This window comes from Strix uralensis, chromosome 1 (assembly GCF_047716275.1).
Source record: "Strix uralensis isolate ZFMK-TIS-50842 chromosome 1, bStrUra1, whole genome shotgun sequence".
Lineage (NCBI taxonomy): Eukaryota > Metazoa > Chordata > Aves > Strigiformes > Strigidae > Strix > Strix uralensis.
Window position 1 is genome coordinate 28,448,403 of NC_133972.1, and position 22,142 is coordinate 28,470,544.

Here is a 22,142-nt window from a genome sequence, read left to right on the forward strand (position 1 = left end):
AAATTTACTTATATTCCTCATAACTTATATCCCAGTTTCCTTATATCTTAGGTCAGAAGTCTGTCAGGATTAGACAATTAACCATGAAAACCTAGAAAATTCTGTCCAAAGAGGAGAGGGTAGCTGTGCCATAAGGCCACATAGAAGAGAGGCAGGCTGTCCCAAAAGCTCTCCAGGACACACGCTATGAACTGCAGTGTCACTGGACATATATGAGGAGGTCTGTGCTCGATGACAGCATATGCGCATATCTGGGATGGGCAAAGGAAACACAGCCCAAACCAACCATCTGTCTGATCCTGACTGTGTCAGGAGAAGAGGAAGCAAGGCCAAGTCATTTACAGCCTGGTTTCTTAGGGACACAATGGGAACTGGGCAGACCAACCCAGGAGAGGCAGTTTCCCAGCCCCACATTGCTCCCAGATCCGAGGGGACTCAGCACATCTTAGCACATTATCTGAGTTGCACCCTGAACAGTACCACCACCCAGAACGGAGAATCAGCCTTCATTGAACATCTCAAGACTTTATAATTTTTTTCACCTTAAAAATATGCTTCTGAAGCTTGCCAGATAATTCACTACCTCCTGCTTCAGTCTTTTGTTTCAGAGGATGAGCTGGAGGCAGGAGATAATAGCATTGAAGATTAAAATGAGCTAAGGATTTAAGGTCTAAATAACAATAGGTAATTGTATTTATATTAGTATTTTCCACTCAAGAGCTGGAGATCTTCTTTGTGGTGATCTTCTGCAGCTTTTTGTTCACATATGTTATTTAAAACCAGAATGGGCTATCAGTCATTTCAAATACAGAATTCCCCAAAGTACATTGACCTTTTCTTACTGTTTTGCCTTTCTAATGATGCAATGTGTACATACATGAAGATTCTCACTCTTCTCCAAAAACATTCTTCTAAGTATTTCTGGCAGATAGGTTGCATGGATTGAAACCTCAGCATGAACAGATTTTACATTCCCTCTTCTTTTTTTGCCTGATAAAGATCTTGGTAGATCCAAGTCCTGCTTTATAGAGCCATAATAAGGTTGTAGTAATACAGTGGTGCAAAAAATTTATTATGCACCAAACAGAACTGAATAGTCTGCTGTATCACATATAGCCCCATTTAAAGAGATTTGAATAAATACCCCAATAACAAAAGCAGAATTAGGCTTTACTGTTTTTATGCTGAACATGTTTTAATGTTTTAGAACAACCAAGGAAATATTGCTAAAAGAAAAAAAAAATTTAAAAAGACCCCACAGACATCTTATCCTTTTTATTTTGCTGAGAGAGATAGGAAATTTATTTGGACAGAAGGATTAACAATGCACTTTCTCAAGGCAAGACTCCTGCGGACAGCACTGCTGACCATTCATGCTATCTTTGCCCATGAGGATCTTCAGCTCCCCCTGAAGTCAGCGAGGGTCTGTCAGTATGCTTATTTGTACATTGTCTCCCTAACAGTCAGTGCCTCTGGGAAAAGAGAAATAAGTGAGATTCCCATACAGGTCAGGGTCCAGGGTCAGTATTCGGGTAGAACACTTTGCCTCAATACTCTTGCTATGGTGCCAACCCATAGCCTTGGCCAGACTACTTTCAGGACACAATCTTTAAGTCAGGTGTCTGTATGGGTGGTTCTGATGACAGGTCACTGGCAGTGCAAACAAGCCATGTCACTGGGATGTACATCCTTAAAACCATATCAAAATGTAGGGAAGAGTCTGAGAGAGACTAGAGGAAGCAAAAGGAAGAAAGATTTAGAAAGTGTCAAGCAGAATAACTGCAAAATAAAGAAACACACCCCTTGCAAATGTCTTTGGCATAACATGAGTGCCCTGGGATACAGTCCTGTTCAAAACAGTAATGCTTACGTTACTGCCAAATGTATCCCTTCCCACATTCATTTTCAGACAGCAGGTTCCATCACTGCTCAGAGCTCAGGATGTGACTTCTCTACAAGATTATTTCATCCCACAAAACTCCCTGTAGTGTCAGAAATTATGGTAGTTCCACATATTTATGATTTCCAGCTCTATGGCAACCTTAGTAAAGTCATTGAATTGATATGTGAACATGTCAGTTTATAATTACTCTAATTTTATTTTAGAAAGTAAAGTTCTTCATTATGCACTAATCAGACTTCTAATCCCTCAGTGCTCCCTTCTCTCCCCTCCTTAGGGAAGCCATAGAGACATCAAATATGTCACCTTCTTTTTTTAATGTTCTCATAAGAAGTCATCAGATAAGAGGCACTCTGGCATCAGAAAAATGATTAAGCTATTTACAGTGAATATATCCACAAATGAAGATACTATTAATTTGATAAAATCTATATTAAGAGACCTATTTTTGAATAACAAAGCCTCCTTCTCAATTATTTTAAAATCTAGACATTATGCATTAACTATAAAATTTTCACTCACATTACTTCCTTGGCATTTAATAAACAGAAAGCAAAATTCTTATTTCCTGATGAACATAAAAACAGCCGTGATGGGTAGAATCAAAGGTGTCCTCTCTATGACACTGAAGAGAGTGTATGGTCCCAGATGTACCATCCAGCTTCCGGCAATCAGTAGCTCAGGAGCCTGGTAAACTGGGAGCTTTATCAAGCCTTATAAGCACAGATGACTTAAAAAAAAAATAAAATACAAATAGCCATATCGTCCCTGGCCACCCATCCATATTAACTACAGTCTGTAGCCAGAAATAGGTGCTTGTGGTGAGGCACATAAAACCTAGACTGAGGCAACTGCTAGCTGGTAATATCTGGCTCATCTACCTCAGATTCAGGAAAAAAATTGAGTATATGTACAAGTCCATCTCTCCTGGAAGCTGCATGTTATCATAATGTTGAGTTGAGCATGTGCCTAAATACTGTCCTGAAAAGGGATATCATTCAAAACAAACCCAAAAATTATTTTTCCTCTCTGACTAAAATATGGTTTTCTTTTTTCTTCCTTATTTTTTTCTTTTTATTCTTTACATTCAGGTAAATATAATAAAAATGTCTTCAGATTGGTCTCTAAATTATTGATCAAAAGGCCCTCTTTGGATTTGTAGCTTTTTTATTTCATTGGATAACAGTTACTTGTTCCTGCACCCTCTGGAGAGTGAACAGAAATGGAAACACATCCTCTATTGTTTATTGATTGTGTCCCAGAGATATCTTTTCCTGCTTCTTTTAATCTTTTCTTCTTTTCTTTTTCTTCATCTATGAAAGTTTCCCATGCTGCTAAGCATGTGTGCTTCTCTGAATGTCTTTTATTTTAGAGAAATCCTTTCTGAGACATGGCAGTAGAACAGTACATGTTGTTCTAGGTGAGGCTATCAGCAACATGTCCAATTTACATGATGGCTTTCTCATATTTTCAGAATTATTTCTCATCTTGTTCCTCTTATTCATTCAACTCTTTTAACTTCCTTGTGTCTATTTATTCATTTGTTTGCTTTTGCTGCTGCTGAAAAATATTGAGCAAGGATGTTTTTTCTGAACCATTTGGTATTGCACCAGGGTCTTTTTACGAGCTTTTATAGACTTTTCTGTTATCCTTCCCAAAGTGTCTACCTCAAACAGATGACAATTTTTTTCTACATGAACAAAGGTCATATTTCTAACTTTCAGAAGACAGTACATCTTAAACTTGCTATAAATCAAATACAAAATATAATTCATCCTATATTTCAGACCATTGTAATTCTGGAGAGGGAAGGTAAGAAGAAACATTTCTTATTATTATTTATGTAATTATGGATTTTTCCGTCAAGGATGTTGGAGTGCTCCAGTACTGAGATTTAACATGCAAACAGTTGCCACAGGAATTGTTTCCTGACATCACCTCATTTTTCCTGGGTAATAAGTTCATTAATACCTTAATTTACACATTTTCTAACTCTATCAAGTCCCTTTCTCCACAGGTATGCAAACATAGTCATCCAGAAAGTCCTCACAGCCCCACAAAGAAGGGCATCTTCCTCATATGAACTGCAGTCAATGCAACCAAAAGGTAGTAGGAAGTTAGAAAATCCTTTAACAATTGATTTTCTGGGACATCCTGCTGCTCTAGCTAAGACCACACAAATTTTAACTTTTCTGTGTGGAATGACAAAGACAGTATGCCTGAACTGAAACAATACAAAGCTCTTCAGGGCAAAATAATCACCTCGACCTTCCCCATGGACCCTATTCAAGATGGCAAAGCCTCAGTATTATGCAGTCCTGCTAAGACAGCCTGCAACAGTTTGGGTTAACTTAATCCTCTGATGGTCCAAGGATTGACTTTCAAACAGGATTTTATAGTACTCAGTAAATATGTAATGTAGCAGTCGTTCTTGTCACTCACCATCATCCATTAAGAATGCAGTTATTTGTCTAAATTAATCTGAAAAATAAAAGTGTAGTTCACAACATCCACATAACTCCAAGATAGATTCAATGTATGATTTAGTACTGGGTGACAAAAATTACTGACCAGCCAAGAAGCAGGTCTCTTTCAGCTCATACTGGACATGATGGTGTGGAGCACATCAAGCATCTTAACCAGACAGACATGGAAAGAAGAATAAGGGTTAAGTTAAAGGTTAGCTCTGACAGAAACCAGTGAATTATGGATAATATTTAAGCTTTTCTGGTTAATTATAGAAAGTGTCAGGCAATGTTATATGAGGGAAGAAAGCAAAGGGTAAGAACAATAATTACCATTAAATACATTGCCCAAAGTGTCAGAAAAAGTAATAACTAGGATTCATTGTGTTAAGAGAACAGGTAAAATTGACAACACGAGCAAATACTTTATGAGAGTTCTAAAGTCCAAGTGAAAATATATTAGACAAATGTAAAACTTTAGTGTTTCAACATAAAAAGGTTGTTATGAACTCTGGGTTTTACTGCATCACTTTCAGCCAAGAGGCATATTGAAGCTTCGAGGAGGGCAGTTTAGAAGTAAAATCCTGTTCATACATACCTGGGTAGACAGCATCATGAAATAAAGCAGAGTGGGACCAGTATGTATTAAAAGCAAATAGCAAAACGAAATCACATCTTGCACCTTTAAAGGCTAAATCATGTAAATTAGTCAGTGCCTGGAACAGGCACTCAAGGGCAAAATAGGCCTGCCTCTCTCCAGCCTGTTCAGTAGGATTAGCAAGGGGGCTGTAATACTTCAGAGCAAATGACTGTACTAAGGTCCCAACTTTCTTCTCAGAATTGCCCTAAAGCTTTCATGAAGACCACGGCAACAGCCAGTTTGCACCCTGACGTACCTGGGCTCAAGCACTGTTTTGGGTCCCCACTCATAACACATCTGATGGATCAGACCTGCTGACTCCCTCCACTGCTGGGGTTGTCCAGCACCAGGTAAACCCTCTGCAGATTCCCACAGTGAGGATGGTCAAGATACAAAGAGGTGGGCTAGCTCCTGATGGCAGGGGACAAGAGAGCTTTAAGAGGTAGACCATTAATATGATGTCTCTCATTTCCAGAATGGCAAGAAGAAACATGCCTGATTCCTTGGGATGACAGAGGGATTTGACACACACAGTTTTGAGATTTATATTTTCAAACATCCTTTCGTCTGCTGTGGTTGTCTCCAGAAAACCAATAGTTACAGGTAATGAACACAATCACCTTCGAGATTAAAAATATGACATGCTTTAACAGGTATCAGAAGATTTCCCTTTGACGTGATGAAGTCGTTTTCACTTCAGAAAACGTTTTTTACAAAGTTGCATACTCAAGGTTAATAACAAAATCTGAGGTGTGGGAATCATGAAATGAATGGAAAGATGGCCTAGAAAATTTAAAACAGAATTACATGAAGCACAGGGAAAGGATTGAAAAAGCAGCTGCATCTTGCATGAATGATAGGAACACTGAAGGAATGGATAACAAGGGCAAACAGATGCAGCAGAGGGATGTTGAGCAGCTTTGATCATTCAAAGACTTAAACCTGACAGTATTTAATGCTGATGGACAGATATGAAATGAGGACGATAAAAAGAAAGGGATGCTAAGCAATAACATTCAGTTTCATGAAGAATGAAAAGGGGCAAAAGAGTCAAAATATTAAAGACAAAAGAATCAAGCAAAACTAATCCTGTCTGGTATAAACCCCGGATAGAAATAGACTCTGTAAATGAAAAGACAGCATGGAGAAGATCCTAACCAAAAGACCCCAACATTTCCATCATACATCATCAGAAGATTTCAGAATATGCCCCAGTGGGAGCAAAACTGCTCCTGAAGATGCACCTAGATCATGGCAAAGCAAAGGAATTTGCTTCTTGGCTGTTCCCTGACTAAAACACACTAAGACTTTTATTGCTCTTCTCAACCACACACCAAAGAAGCAGCCTTGGAAACCAGCCTTGGAGATGTAATATTACTGCTGCACTGCATTTGCTTTCACATTATTCCTATACCTGCATAAAATTTGTCACACTGATAAGTCTCAGATGTTGTCAGATTTATAACAACAGGAATTTGTTGAAAGTAAGAATTTTCTGAAAGACAGGCATGCTTATTTCTTTTTTACAATTCAGTGATTATTTTTTCTGAAGGAGGTTTGTGAAAAAATTTAAAACATAATTTTTGTCTGTTTCTTAAGATTCTTGCAAGGAATCTTTCCTCCTCCATGCCCAGATGGAGGTAACTCCCATGGTCACGTTCTTGGAGCACTGCAATATCCTCTAGTGTTAGTTTATAATTTGCAGTTTTATGAACATTTCTGCCAGTAGACTCATTTCTTTGAATATTCATGGACAGGAAAAAACAAAGGAGCGCAAACAAATGCAAAAATATGCAATTTTTATAATGTAACGAGAGCTTCAGAAGCTGGAACACATCCATGAGCTATGCTTAACAAGGAATGTTAATGTCTTGCAGAGGGAACACATATTATTGGTATAAAACTGTTACCTTGTGTGCTACATCATATCTGGCAACATCTGCACTCACAACTTGCTGAAAAATCAGCTTACCTGAATTGCATAAAAGATTGCCACTAAAAAAGTCTGAATTACAGCTTGTAATGCACCATTTTCAATATAATTACAGTGCAAGTCTGACTCTGATTTTGGGCATTAGACTGACTCAAAATCAGACGAGTCATCGTTTCATCACTCTAAAGTTAATTGCTAAGATTTAGTTCTGCAAAACAATCAAAATGCATCTTCCTAGAGCAGGAGCAGGTATCACTGCTCCCATTCTGGCCTTACAGGTTAAGCTTATTTTACAAAAATTCAAAAGGATTAGCCTGTCTTTAATTTTGATGAGTGTGAACACAAACAATAGAGACCTGGAGCTTAAACACTGACCTGCTTACTCAGCATCTGAGCTACAATCCTCCAATGGCTGCTCTCAACAGAAATGACTCCACAGAGCTGGGGCAGCCCTGCCAGTGAGGTTCTCCCCGCTCCAAAATTCAGCACCCTGTACTTAAATTTCGGCTTTGTCTCATCAAATTTGTGCAGGGGGCAATTGCAGACAAGAAGCCTTCCTCAACGACTGCTCTGAAATTGCATTTCAAGAAATCAGATTTTGTTTAACTGTTTTAACTCTAATCTGTTCCTCCCAACAGAAATTGTAGATTAGTACCTAGAGGTCACTTGCTATGGTCACAACACAAGCATTCCCTTTCAGGTATGAAACTCAAGATTTTTTACTGCTTAAGGCAAATTCACTGGAGCCAGAAGTACTTTAACCAACCGTTTTATTGCTGTTGCTGTGTTCAGAACTTTCCCATTTCACTAAGGTTAATCTTAAAAATATAAAATCACAAAAATTTCAGATGGAGAAAAAATTGCTGCCGTTTGGCAATACATGGGGTTACTCATTTCTGTAGCTAAGAAAAGGACAAAGTACTGTAAGTCATCCAATGAGAAAACTGTGCTCTATAGCAGAAATAATAATGTAAAATAAGCCATTTTTAAGTCAGGTTTTCTGGGAAGGTGGGATGGAGAAATTCTCATTTATTTTGCTGTTTTGAAATTTAGTTACCACCAGCTGGCAAAGGTTTATCCCTTCATAAAAACTGATATTTCACTTGTTAATTTCCCTAGTTATTTTCTGGAACAGAAGCCCAAAGGTGAAATATTAAAATCATTAAAAATCCCACCAACAAGGACAATGTGTAAGCAACATTTTCCCATGCATGAACAGAGACACACACATCACAAAGAACGTATTGATGTCTTCCTATAAATGAACACTCCAATTAACAACCCTTTTGGGATAGTAATGGGGATCTCAGTCTATCCACAGACTGTAACAGGCTCACAACATAGAAAAGCTGTAGAAAAATATCCTAGACTACTCGTAATTTACTTCTCAGCAAGAAAAAAAAATAATTCATTTTTGCATGTTGACTAATTTCAGACCTACTGATTATCTTCCCAAGGGCTCAGCTTATTTTCAGTCTAATAACTACTGTACTACAAGGGCTAAGGGTAGAGACGTCCCCTTCGTAACCTAGCAATAGAACAATGTGTTTATAGGAAAACTAAGTGAGGCTGATAGACTTGTTAACAGAGCAAAAGCATTTTGGGGCAGAGTGCCCCAAGAGTAAATTGTTATAGCAGTCCCAGCTCTTGGAAACACCAGATATTCCTGGCAATGCTGTTATGAACTTCCTTGGAGATCATGTGTGTTCCCTAATACCACTTGCATGCCTGATAACTTTGGCCTCCAAAAGGTATGTTTCCTTCCCTAACTCTTGTACAAGCAGCTCTCAAGCCAGCTTGCACAATTAAGCAGAAATCCCTCTTCTCACTCTTCAGACTCTGAGAGAAAATGGATTGTAGTACTGGTCACTGCCAAAGTATTTTAACATCTAGATTTCAGGATTGCTGCTCCCACAGAGAGGGAAGGGTTTCTTCAATCAGATTGCCAAGACTCAGCTTTACAACTAGGAAAAAAATGTGAGGATAAACTAATATCTAGATTTGCTAGGATGAAATACATATTTGAAAAATAGAATAACAAATGCATTAAAAATATTTTTAAGAAAGTGGAATGTCCTTGTGTACTCCAGCATCTCAGCTAGCTTCTGAGGTTGGTTCAACAGCCACCAGAGCAATTGGGCTGGACAGCTTCTCCTTTTTAACTTAAGATCCCTTCTCCTTCTCTTTTTTTTTCATTTTGGTTTGCCTGCCTGTCCTTCCCTGAGATTTGGCACTAAGAAGCCAGGACCTTCAGAGATTTGCAGAATGCTTCTTTCTCCCCACTCCATGTTTTCTTTTCCATGCCTTTATTCCTATAGAGTTCAAGCTGCCTTCTCTGGCTTCTGGTCACCTGAAAGCACAGCAGTGCAGCTGTCCTAATTGCATCTCTTGGGAAGTAGGTGTGGTATGTCTGAAGTGATCATGTTTACTCCATTATGTTGTTCATTTACAGCCTGCCTTGACATGCGAACATTAAAAAGTTGTTGTGAAGATGGGGCACAGGTCCTACTTTACATCTTACTAAATTCTGGAGAATCATATCCATGAGCATATTTTCATGCTCTGATGACCCCTTTCACAGGAGAAACAGGAAAACTGTTTGTTACATTACCTTCCCATGCTTATTTACAAAGATGGACAATGTTTCCAGAGAAAATGTCAGCACTGGTCTGAGCTCACATGAGCAATTTTCCCAGTGCCGCTGCCTGAGCACTGTAACATACACAGAAGAACTGTATCATGGGACCTATGAAGACAGCAGGTATCTATCTTGCTACTGGACATCAGTCCTGCCTGCCACTTGTCCTTACCTCAATAGCTCTTTCTCCTTTCCCTCTCTCCATATATAGATTATATATCATTGCACATACAGACCACAACTGCACGCCTGTCTAAGCATTTGAGTTCAACAACCTGAATGAAAGCTATGTATAATAAAGCCGTGACCAAACTTACTTTTCAGAAGTCCCTTAATTATTTATTTTATTTAAGGTCAGCCTTGTGAGAATATATTTAAATTTTTAAGCATCTTTTTGGAATGTTCATTTTTATTGTAATTATGGACTTGAAAATAAAATTAAAGTTCCATTGCCATCAGAAGCCATTCTGTGTGAAGAGGCTCAGGTATCCTGCCCCAGCTTGTGATCTTACACAAACAAGCCAAAGTTTGATCCAATGTCCACTTTTCCCTGAAGAAACGCAGTGATTTCAAAACCATATACTTTCAGATAACTGCAAGTTGTTATCCCACCGGTATGTGGGCCAGATAAATGCAAGGTACTCAAGGTTAGCCAGGAAAATTACACAGTGATTGAATGGATGGAAGTATGTAAGGTCACACTATTAATAAGTCATCGTTTAAAGATACTGTGGGTCATTATCAAGGATTGTGGAGGCTTTTCCATAACAATAAATGTCTTACTCCAGATGTATTTCCTATAAGACATGCCATTGCACTCAAAGCAGTAGGAGACAAAGAGGCCTGTGTTACACATGAGGCCAGAAATTATCACAAATAATTCCTCTTAGTAGGATAGAAATTATCAGAATCACAGAATCATCTAGGTTGGAAAAGACCTTGAAGATCATCCAGTCCAACCATCAACCAAACATTAACAGTTCCCAACTACACCATATCCCTAAGCGCTATGTCAACCCTACTCTTAAACACCTCCAGGGATGGGGAATCCACCACCTCCCTGGGCAGCCCATTCTAATGCCTAACAACCCGTTCTGTAAAGAAATGCTTCCTAATATCCAGTCTAAACCTTCCCTGGCGCAACCTCCCTCTTGTCCTATCACTTGTTACTTGGTTAAAGAGACTTGTCCCCAGCTCTCTGCAACCTCCTTTCAGGTAGCTGTAGAGGGCGATGAGGTCTCCCCTCAGCCTCCTCTTCTCCAGACTAAACAACCCCAGTTCTCTCAGCCGCTCCTCGGACAACATGTGCTCCAGACCCTTCACCAGCTTCATTGCCCTTCTTTGGACACACTCAAGTAATTCAATGTCCTTTTTGTAGTGAGGGGCCCAAAACTGAACACAGTAATCGAGGTGCGGCCTCACCAGTGCCGAGTACAGGGACAAGATCACTTCCCTGTCCTTGCTGGCCACGCTATTGCTGATGCAAGCCAGGATGCCGTTGGCCTTCTTGGCCACCTGGGCACACTGCTGGCTCATGTTCAGCCGGCTGTCAATCAACACAAATATCACAAAATAGTTCCCCTTACCTCCAGATCCAAATAAGGGATTACAGGCCTTTTCTACTGCTACACAAGTGAAAAGGCGTTTACTGCTTGGGTTGGGCCAACTAACTTGGAAAAGGTGGTGGGATCTCTGAGGAAACCTGCAAACAAATCCCAAATGAGTCAGGCAGATCTTTGGGACCCCCTGCAGCCTGCCTGTCATGCTTTCCTTGCATACCATAGCTTCAAAAGTTCTCCACTCTGCTGCTTCTGCTATCATGCTGTACATGGGACATGACAGCTAAATACCTGTTTCTCTCATAATGTTGGCTACCAATTGGTTATACACTGATTATTAAAGCAGTGCAGAAGCAAAATCTACACGAAACCACATTTACCATTATTTCTGCATCCACTATTTGCCTTCTAGTTTGATTTCAATGAAATACATTTTCCAGCTATGCAGAATTGCAGTAAAGAATGCAATTAATGTCATTCACATAGCTTGTGAATCATGACCCACTGATGTCATGGATAACCTCTCACTAACAGCAATAAGATCATAATTTCCTCTTCCACCTCTGATGTAACCTGTTAAAAAGCACAGATGCCTTCAGTAAAATTAAAAAGTAGGGAGGTTTCTCCACATTTACATGCTACATATCTCCACTATCCTCAAGGCCACCATGGTTGAAACATCATACACTTACTTTCACTGTAATCTGTGCATTTGTAAATGAATAACTGCAAACTGATTTGTTACCTGGGATAGAAAAGCTTCTGTTTGCAAAGTTACTATACAATCAGTGGGTGAGACTTTTTCTACATAAAGTTTTGACCAGGTTTAGCAAAATATCCTGGGATAAAAGAACTATAAAAATGCAAATTTCAATTTGCTGTTGCAAAATTCATGAGTGGACCTTCTTAAGGGGATATCTTCAAATTGCTATACTCCACTGTTAAAAATGGCACTTACAGCTGTCTATATCCTTGGGACAAGGGAGGGCAAACATAAAGGGAAATTGGCAAGCCTGTAAGTGCATTGCCCTTGTCTGTCCTTCCCTAGAAGAATTAGGCTAAGACATTCTGATACTTAAAGGAGGTTGTAGGAGCATTTAATGGTTCAGTTAGAGTTCTCTGCCTCATAGTTATGCATTGGCAGATGACATCAAATCACCAGCACAATGTAAATACTTCTATAGAGGATAACTGAAATAAGTCAGGCATCACTGTGCCATTAGTGCACAAGCCAAAGCACAGCTTCTTTCACAAGGAGTCACTGAAAAATACACATTTAGGATATTGCTAAACAATCTACAAGAAGGGGAGCTCTGAATCAACATCATTCTAGCTTTTCAGTTATCATTTTCCTGGTGTTTCAAAAATTATGTGTTAAAATAAACCATGCACAAAAGCAATTGGATAAATGATACTTCAAAGGAACACAACTGTAAAACTCATTATCTTGTGAAGGAAGATCATATTAAATGTATTAGCTATTCAAGAGTTTATATAAAAGTTGATAGGAACTGCAGCGTAGAAGGAATATGTGTGGAAGAAATGAAGTTGGAGTCCTACATAGAACTAAGCCAAGAAACAAGACACTTCCATGGGAAAAACAAGCAATTTCTTGTTATTGCTAATAACAAATCATGAGTGACATACACCAGCAAAATTTTTATTGTAGAACTAGATTTAAGTTTTAGGCAACAGATGTGCAACTCAAAGCTGTTCTTAGCAAATAAAACTCCACTTTAAAAGAACTACAGTTCTCTAAAGCACTTTGGAAAACTAAATGGAGGGTTGTTTGTATCATCCACGGTGAATCAGTAACATAATTCTTCTCTGTAGATAATCTCTGAATATATTCCCTATGACAAATAAATCCTTGACTTAAAATATTAGGCCTATATTTTCGAAAACAACTAGCCATTTTTTAGTCCTCAGCTTCTGATGCCTCAAAATAACATGACTTTCAGAAATGTAGATGCTTAAACCTCTATAGAACAGGTTCTCCCAAAGCATCCTAAATGAACATCTCAAAAATGGTATCTTTTAAAAGTTTAGATTTAAATTTAGGAAGTTAAAGGTCCAGACACAAGGACTGAAATCTCCAGGTTTTTTCACAGAAGACTTAACAGTACAGGTGACCACAGAAAGAGTTTTAACCCTGAACATTCCTTACAGTCATCCGGACTGATGTGACAGGATCAGTTCTAAGGATCAGGAGACCATTTAACACTTTTAATTCATGGCTTCTAGCTACAGTTGCAGGAGGAATAATACTTAAATCCTAAGTTTGGAGTTGTTAATAATTTTTAGTAGTTTTTATTTCTCACATTTTCAGGTCTCTGTATTCAGTGTGGTTTAGTGATCATATCAAGTCAGAAAGTTCCTTCCACAGGAGGCAAGTAGTAGCATTTACTTGAGTGATTAAACTGCGCTTTATTTAATAGAATCATACTGTGTTTCAATTAAATTAAATGCATTGGAAAAGAACTAGAACACATATGCACTACTTTTCACCACTGGAAAGACTTCTAGGTAGTTACTGGCCTTTTAAGCCCAGTATGTCAGCTCTTTCTTCATTATTGGCTTGGGCTCCAATCTGGCTCCTTCTGAAAGCACAGCTAGTCCTTCAGTGGAATTGAGATGAACTCTGATTTACAGGTAGGCAGAAAAAAATGCAGCTTTCTAAACATTGTTTTAGGCTTCACATTTGTATGAAATAATAGCCTTCTGCTTTTGGAATACTCATTCAGACACCAATTTTATTGTAAATGATAGATTTTTCTCTAGAAATAGCCCATATAATCCAGTGATTTTTTTCTTCTCCCAACTTCTGAATAGTTTTTATTAATTGGAATATTTTTGGATATAAGAACATCCATAAAGTCTACATCTCGACTTTTCCATCACTTTGTGATTCAATAGGTTGAAGAGGTCTGCAGTGTCAAACCAACAGCCTGTAATTTTGAAACTGGTAGAAAGACTTCTCTCTCATCCAGAGTCAATAGGCTTAAAAGGGTGAAACTGTGCACTTTATTACTACAGATCTAGAGAAATTTCAAAGCCAAAGGGCTGTTTGGAGCTCATTTCATCTTAGATGCAATATTTGACTTTCCTTGAATCTCCAGTTTAGATATTTAACTGAGAATTGCAAGGTGAAAATCTGAGTTTAGCTCTCATTCCCAATTTGAAGGTGAAGGGAAAAAGAACTCACTATCTTTCACATTTACAGGAATTATTTTAGCGGTGAAGTCTTGCAGAAAAAAAAATTATGACAGTTTCACGAGTGTTTTATTCTTCTGTTTCGAGTTTATCCATGCAGTTTACTGAATAACTGATTTTGCTAGGGAAATAGTGGGCATATTTCATCCTTTAACTGTTTTTATTTGGTCCCGTATTTTTCCCATGAAAAATTAATCCTCTATTTATCCTCAGAAATCTCTCTCTAATGATGTCTTGAAAAAGAGCATCTTATCCATGATGCATGCTACTGATGTGCTCTCAAATAGGAAAAGGAATACAAGATCTTCACATCAAGGCTCATCTGCCTACAATTCATTATGCTGCTTTTAGCGGCCCCCACCTTCCACAGTGCTAGAGGTGCCATGACTGGAAGTCTTTCAAAGATGGTGTAATATGGAGATGCACTACTGAAGCATCATTCCCATCAAAAACTTATGGGCAGTGTGCAATACACATTGTACCAGAAGAATACTGTAGAAGCTGAAAAGAGTGCTGTTATGGTGAGCTGGCTTATGAGCTACACTGGCAGTTTTATGGAAGGATTTACCTTCCAGATTGCAGCACATAATTTAACATACTAAACTATTGTCTCCAGCACAAGGAAAATCTTTTATTTTTAAGGGAAAACCACGATAGTACACATATAAATTGACTTATTTCCTGTCAGTTGACACATGTCTGGGGAGTGCTCTTTCCTCCCCACTGCTTTTCTGCAAATAAAATATTCTGAGCACCTGATGTTTGAGACCAGCATGTCAAACCCAAATACCTCAGATATTTTTCAACTTTCTCTATGAAAAGCAATATCCGGCTAGCTTTAGAAAACTGCCAGATTATTTTTAAAACCAGAATCCTGACTCATTCCCTCCTCTTGTGCTTAGATATACATGATTTGGTGGAAAACATGTCCTGTAGAATATCATTACTGCAGTAAATACACTACATGGGAGTAATGGATGTGATAATCATTATATTGAAAAGTTAGGTCAAAAGATCAGTCAGATAAGACTTACCTTCCTCCCAAACTCAGCAGAATTTTGTTGTCAGTCAGGGAACAGCTGCTATGCGGCAGCGACCATATTTTGCTACACCCTCTTCAGGGTAGTAAACCTCACGCCCTTTAAACAGTACAGTACAAGGGTAAAGGAGGGAAACTTCTCTGAACAGGGGCAATAAGGAGCACACAATCCTTGCTCACTGCCTGGCCAGTGTTTCTGCTCAGCAAGGCAGACAGCAGGTACTCCAGATGAGGCAGCAGCCCCCAGGCCCCCCAGGTTGCTGGTGGGTGCTGCACAGCAGGATGCCACACATTTCTGGCAGCAGGGACAGCCACCTCGCAGCCCCAGCTGGGAGCCAGCGGGAAGTGGGAAGGCTCAGCACATGTGCCTGGAAGGGCAAAGCGCCCACCAAGTTCAGTGCATACACAGTCATCTTCTCCCACTTCAAACACTCTCACTCTTGACTAATTTCCAAAAAATTCAGGGGGAAAAACCCTGACACAGGTGGACCTCGATGCTGTCTCCCAAGAAGGTACTTCCACCTCCACTGATGTTTAGATGACAAGTTTGTATGCTGAATTATATCAACTGAGAGTCCTAATTAGGCATTCACTGTTGTTCTGAATTTCTCTTGAAATGAAGGCCTATTGCATTAAAGTGACAGGAATGTTTTTTCTATATACAACTGATTTATAATATTATGAAGTTCCCCTGTATCTTACCCTTTCACCAGCCTTCTGGCAGCTCTTTTGCTACTAAATCCTTTTTCCTGTCAGATGGGATTCCAAGGTCAAAGGTACACGCACAACATTGAAAATTTTTAGTAAGATGTAACAAAGATATTTTAATAGGAGACAAATAACCCTTGCCATCATGTTGCTCAATCCTAATCCTTGGCTTTCACTGTCTGAGTTGCAACAGTATGTCAACATTTCTCCAGTGAATTCTGATTCCTACAACTGGAAAGATTCCCACTTCCCAGATGGCTGATGTTTGGATTGGATGGATTATTAATGTAGTCATTTCTGTCTCTGTTACTAATAAATGTATAAAATAATCCTGCTCTACTGTCAGGAAATTCCATCCCCACCTGTTATTACCTCTTTCTAAACTGAGGAGAAGGCATAAAAAAACATAAAACCAATCCTTTCTTCAGTTACCTATTGATCTTTTAATTCCAAGTATGAAGATGAGAATACATGGCCCCTGCCAAGTCACTGAAAAAAGTTAGGATTATCTTTTTACCACCTCTTTGCATAAAAGTTCAGAAGTATGAGATTTGTTTTGATTTTTTTGAATTTGGTACAAGTACACAAAAGGATAAAGACAGGAGAACTTGAAAAAGACAAATCAGTCTCTCCATCCCCATACATATTTTCACCATGAAAGCTTTTTATTTTCCTCTCATTTCTATGTGCTCTTTTTCCAGAAAGGGGAATTTTAAGATGGATATCTTAAATTTTAAAATGGATATCTTAAAATTATCCATCTTAAAATTCACATGAAACAAGAGGGAAAAGCAGACATTATAGCACTCCCCCTCTACAAGGTGAACAAAACACTTTTTCAGAATTATTTTGGCATTACTGCCTGGATTTGGTCACCCATATGCCAATATGGGAATGCCAATATATATTACACAAATGTCTCTCTATCATATCAGTTCCCACTTATTCACTTGTGAAATGGTTTTATGGCAGTGAACAAGACAGGACTGAAAAAACTTGTGAAGTGTTGCATGGGCATTCCCTAACTCTGTCAAAGTGTACTCCTCCAGTAAGTTTGCTCAGCTCCTCCTGTCCTCAGAAGCTTTAGCAAAGCCCTATCAGCTAACATAAGAATTCTCCCAAAGAACTAAAACCCATAACAAGAAAGAAATTGCAGCAAATGGCCAAAACCTAACTATAAAGAAAAGGCCATTTTCCCCCTTCTCTCTCTCAGTTCTTCTCGGGGAGACACATGAATGTAACAACTCCCGAGGGGTAAATTGAGGACTTCCAGGTATACACGGGAAAGTGTTCACTCTAGCAATACTCTCTCTTCTCACCTGTAGAGAAGAATAAATTTTCCTTTCTTATGGAGCCCTTGTCCACCAGGAGCTCTGGATGACCATCCGCATTATCTCCTTCCCCCACTCCCTGGAAGATGGAAACACCAACCTCCTCTCCTCAAGAGAATTTTTTCCAGACCTCTCTGTAGCACAGTCCAGTCTGCCCTGGCATTTTTCTGGACTCCAGGATGGGATCAAAACCAGAACTGAGAGTGGAACAGGAATCCCGAGGAAGAGGACCACTGATATGTGCAAAAGTGTCCCTGTCACCAATGGGCTGTTACTTCAGCATCTCTCACTGCAGTTTCAAGCTACTGGGATCAGTCTTCTTTTCCTGGCAGCGGAAGCCTTGCGACAGATGGGTTTCCTTGCTCCAGGGAGGTTCTCTGGTGGTAGTAGCTGGGAAGAGGTCTGTTAGGGCCACAGGTTGAAGCAGGCAGAAGAAGGAAAGGGGAAGCTAAGGGGGAAGCATCTTTCTGTCTTCAGTCTGCTCTTATCACAGCAGACCATGCACTAACAAGCAGCTGGGCCCCAGGCTGCATTTAGATGCTGTCTTCCATCCAGACTACAAACTCTGCCCTCCCAGACCTCTGCAATTGAGCACCTGCATGAACCAACAGGTGAGTTACAGTTCAGATCAGTGTTTGCTTCTCATTTACAACTGTCATGAAAAACGGTGTGCAAGCACAGAGAGGGCGGTGAGGGGCCCAGGAGCAATGCTAGGAGGTCAGTCAGCATCACAAGCGAAAGATACAATGCTGTTGTGTAAAAGCAAATACCACACTGCAGTGTATAAACAGGAATATATTCTGAGATACACATTAAGGAACACCTCTAATTTACACTGATAAGACCACAATAGATCCATGTCCATTTATGGGCAATACACACCAGGAAATGCATGGGCTAAATTGGAGAGTCCAGAGAAAAAAGATTCATCAGGAAACTGGAAAACAATACCTGTTGCAACATCACAAATTGGAATTGCATATCTTAACAAAGAGATAACTAAAGGGAGATGCAGTAACAGACTGAAGAGGGTCTGAACACCCCTCTCTGCACTTGTGAAGCAGAGCTTCTTCCTGGGCTTGGCTGGACCTCACAGGACCTGGAGAGCTGGGGCTTGTCACCCAGGGAAGAACGCCACACACAAGGGCAGATGCTGACAAATCACAGCACCAAATATTTTGGACACAACGCTGTCTTCTTAGCACTCTCTCCAGAGCTTAAGTCCTGGTTAAAACAGAAGTGTAAAACCTACTTTTAGCCAGTATTTAGGAAAAAGAAAAAAAAAAAAGAAAAATGTCTACTTGCTGTAGATTCTCAGGACATGAGTGTTTCCTAAATTTCCTACATCAAGTTGGATATTCATACAAATATTTCAGGATTTGGTTCACTACACCTATACCCTCAGAGGGTTCAGAATAAGATAGTTCCCAATGCTCACCCTTATGCCATTCCTACTAGGCCAGAAGATCAAATGTGCTGATTCTTCTTTCATTCAGAAACATCAGTACATAAAATATCAACAAGGAAAATTGAAACTGCCTTTCTAGAAAAAAAGCTACTTCATAAGTCCATCATAGCTGAGGCTCTGGGTTTCTTAGTGGCAAGTTTGACCTAAATTCTCACTTTGGGCTTTTCAATGTTGAAAATTCAAAGGCACCTTCAGTAGATTTTGAAGTGAAGAGTGTTATTGAATAAAATAAAAATGAGTAATACAGTCACTACAGCATCCTCTGTGTTATTTATTTTGATATTTATTTCAATTATACTGCTACTACATTTTTAACGTTTCTGGAGTACTGTGAAATTTTACATCACATTATGGAATTTGTCAGAGAGGGAGAGAGGTAATTTTGAGGATGAGATTGAAGAGAACTCTGACTTTTATGGGTATAGGAAGCCATTTAACTCTGTGAAATTATGCATATTACATCAGCTTTTAAACCATCAGTACTGGAATTATTTGGCACAGAAATTAATGTTATTAAGTTTCAGAACAAACCTCTCCCCTGCTGATGAATGGAGCAATTCATCCTTTCCCTAGTGCTGTTGGCTTAGGCTGTGTTTCTTGAAACAATTACACCCTTGCTTAACTCGGTCCTTGATTTAAGCAGGTAACTCACCTGTTTAATTAAAAATGTGTGGAAGCACTAGGGGGCTTGCACAGATGACAGTGCTGGTTCAAGCATCATTCACTTTCATTAGTAACTCTTAGAACTAGAGTCCACATGGAAATGAAAGCTGAGCCTCAGGAGAAAAGTCCTGCAGCAAGAGGTGGTGGTAGTGTCCAAGTCCTCACCACTGGGTGACAGAAACACAAAAGAGTTGAGGTTAATGTTTATAAATCTTTAGACATCAGCATATAAAATCAAAATTCAGAATGCCCAGACAGTATTCCTACCATCAGGATAGCAATTATCCCACTTCTTGGACAATTTTAGTCAAAAATATTACTGTGTCAGGAGAGCACTAATACCTAACACACATGAGCCAGAATCTTTAAATGAGTTGATTCCATTATCTCTACTATTTGCTTTACCACAATAATAAACAAAGGAAAATATTTTCATCTTATTGATGGGTCAGTTGGGTAACTATTTCTGTTCAATGCTTATTGAATGACACAAGAGAGCAGTAAGAATTTAGTCAGGTAAAAAGAAATGTGCCACTTGAAATCATCTCAACTTTAGTTTTCAGTGACAGATACTCTGTCACCCCTGTTTGGTACTGAAGAGGAATTATTTTTCTATCTGTCTGGAGGTTTGCAAGCTGAGCATGGCTATTTTGCTGTCTGGCACATCAAAGCTCCAGGATACCAGGTACTACTTATAAATGTACAGTGCACTGGGGATTGCTGGAGCAAATATTATATGTCTGTCTCTCACTCTCTGTGCTCTTTCAGTCACTTTCAGGGCTCAGGATTGCTGCATAGGGAGTTTATCCGTGCCTTCTTTTTGGCCTTTTCTGTTGCAACGTTGACTGGGTTACAAAAGGGCAACTTGTCTGTAGCTACTATTCTACTGAGAAATAAACGGGTCAGACCTGGTGTATTCTGCAGAGTTCAAAGGACGCCTTTCTCCATTAAGTGGAACTCAAAAAAAACCCAGCTGCAAGAGCTTGTTTCTGTCAGACATTCACAAGTGGCAACAACTGCTTGTAAGTAGGAAAAGAATCAACAGTGTGAGAAAAAAAAATGCTCTTTCTGTACCTGCCCTAAATTTTCTTTTGTTTTCTTTTATATTGACTGGTTTTGTGTCCTAATAACCATACTTAGCCATGTTAAATATAATAGATATCACAATACTCCCCATACAGGGGTTATCCCCTACAAAGACACTGTAATGTGCCTATGACACAAATTTGTTGCTACAGTCTTACCAGCATTTCAATGCCTGATGCATATGAAGTTATATAACTTCACATGTTAATTATTTACTAGCAGATCTTCCCATTTCTACCTTGCAGGATCTATCCTGTACACCATATATAATACCTTGTCACAAATGTTGGGGGGGGGGGGGGGGGGGGGGGAAAAGCAGTACTTAAGTATCTAAAAAACTTTTTATCTCTGATGCTCTTCCACTATATAAGAAGGCATCTCATATCACAGGGGTTATGGGTGACCTCTATGTGGGATCCAACTTCTCCTGTCAGTGCCCCTGGCTTGTGTAGTATACTGGAGGTTGTAAGGCTACTTGAGGCATAGGAATTGCCATGAGCAGTATTTAACTTCTGACACTGGTCAGCAATTTCTGCTTTAGTAAAAGGAAAACCATACTCCTGATAGATAGCAGTCACAAATACCTGGACATCAGGGAAAGTTTCTTTTGATGCAGAGACTCGTCCATATCCTGAAGAGTGAGGGGTTTTACAGAATTTTCAAAGTCTTGGCTGTATTTCCTAAACCATAAAATGACTTTGAAATATTGCATTTATCTATCTTTCTGTCTTTATTAACTGCCAGCCTCCTATGATTGAATTCATAAAAATGTAAAATTCCATGAGGTAGGATTCCACTTCTTAGAGGGAAAGGCCTGGAAAAGGAAAAGGTGACATGGCTAACAGTGCTATTATGTTTATTCTTTTGATCAGCCTGTATGATTTATGGCAGACAACTGGTCTCATAGAAATACATTAAATAATTCTTAAGAAGAAAAGGAAAAGAAATTCAAATAAGAGAGACAGTAAGTATAGTCTACAGAGGTAATGTCTGGGTTGTTAGTGTGGGAATTTCAATTTTGCATTTCTCAACTTTTTTCCATTTTTTTCTTTTAGCCTTAGTAATGTGTTGCTTAGGAATTGCATACATAGCAACAGCTAAGTTAACTGTTTTACTTCCATGATATTTTAATGATGTTGAAAGTTTGAATTATCAGTATGCATTCAAGGCTTACTGGAGGCTAGGGTTGATTCATAACTCCAACATAGGAGGTGGCTCATTTTCTCAGTGGCACTAATGGTTTAATCATTCCTACTACTCCCTGAGCATTTTTACATTCTTTGAACTTTCTTTGAAGCCAAGATTTCGCACTTTTCTCTGATCTAGTTTATTTATATCCCCCTCATACTTTACTTCTAAGCAGATCTTCTACTGTACTTGAACCCCAGGGAACGTATACTGCATAACATTACAGTCCCAATATTGGAAATACAGTGATGTGAATGATAAAAGAAAGGATTATAATAGGCATAAGAAATTGAACTTTAATCACACTTGTG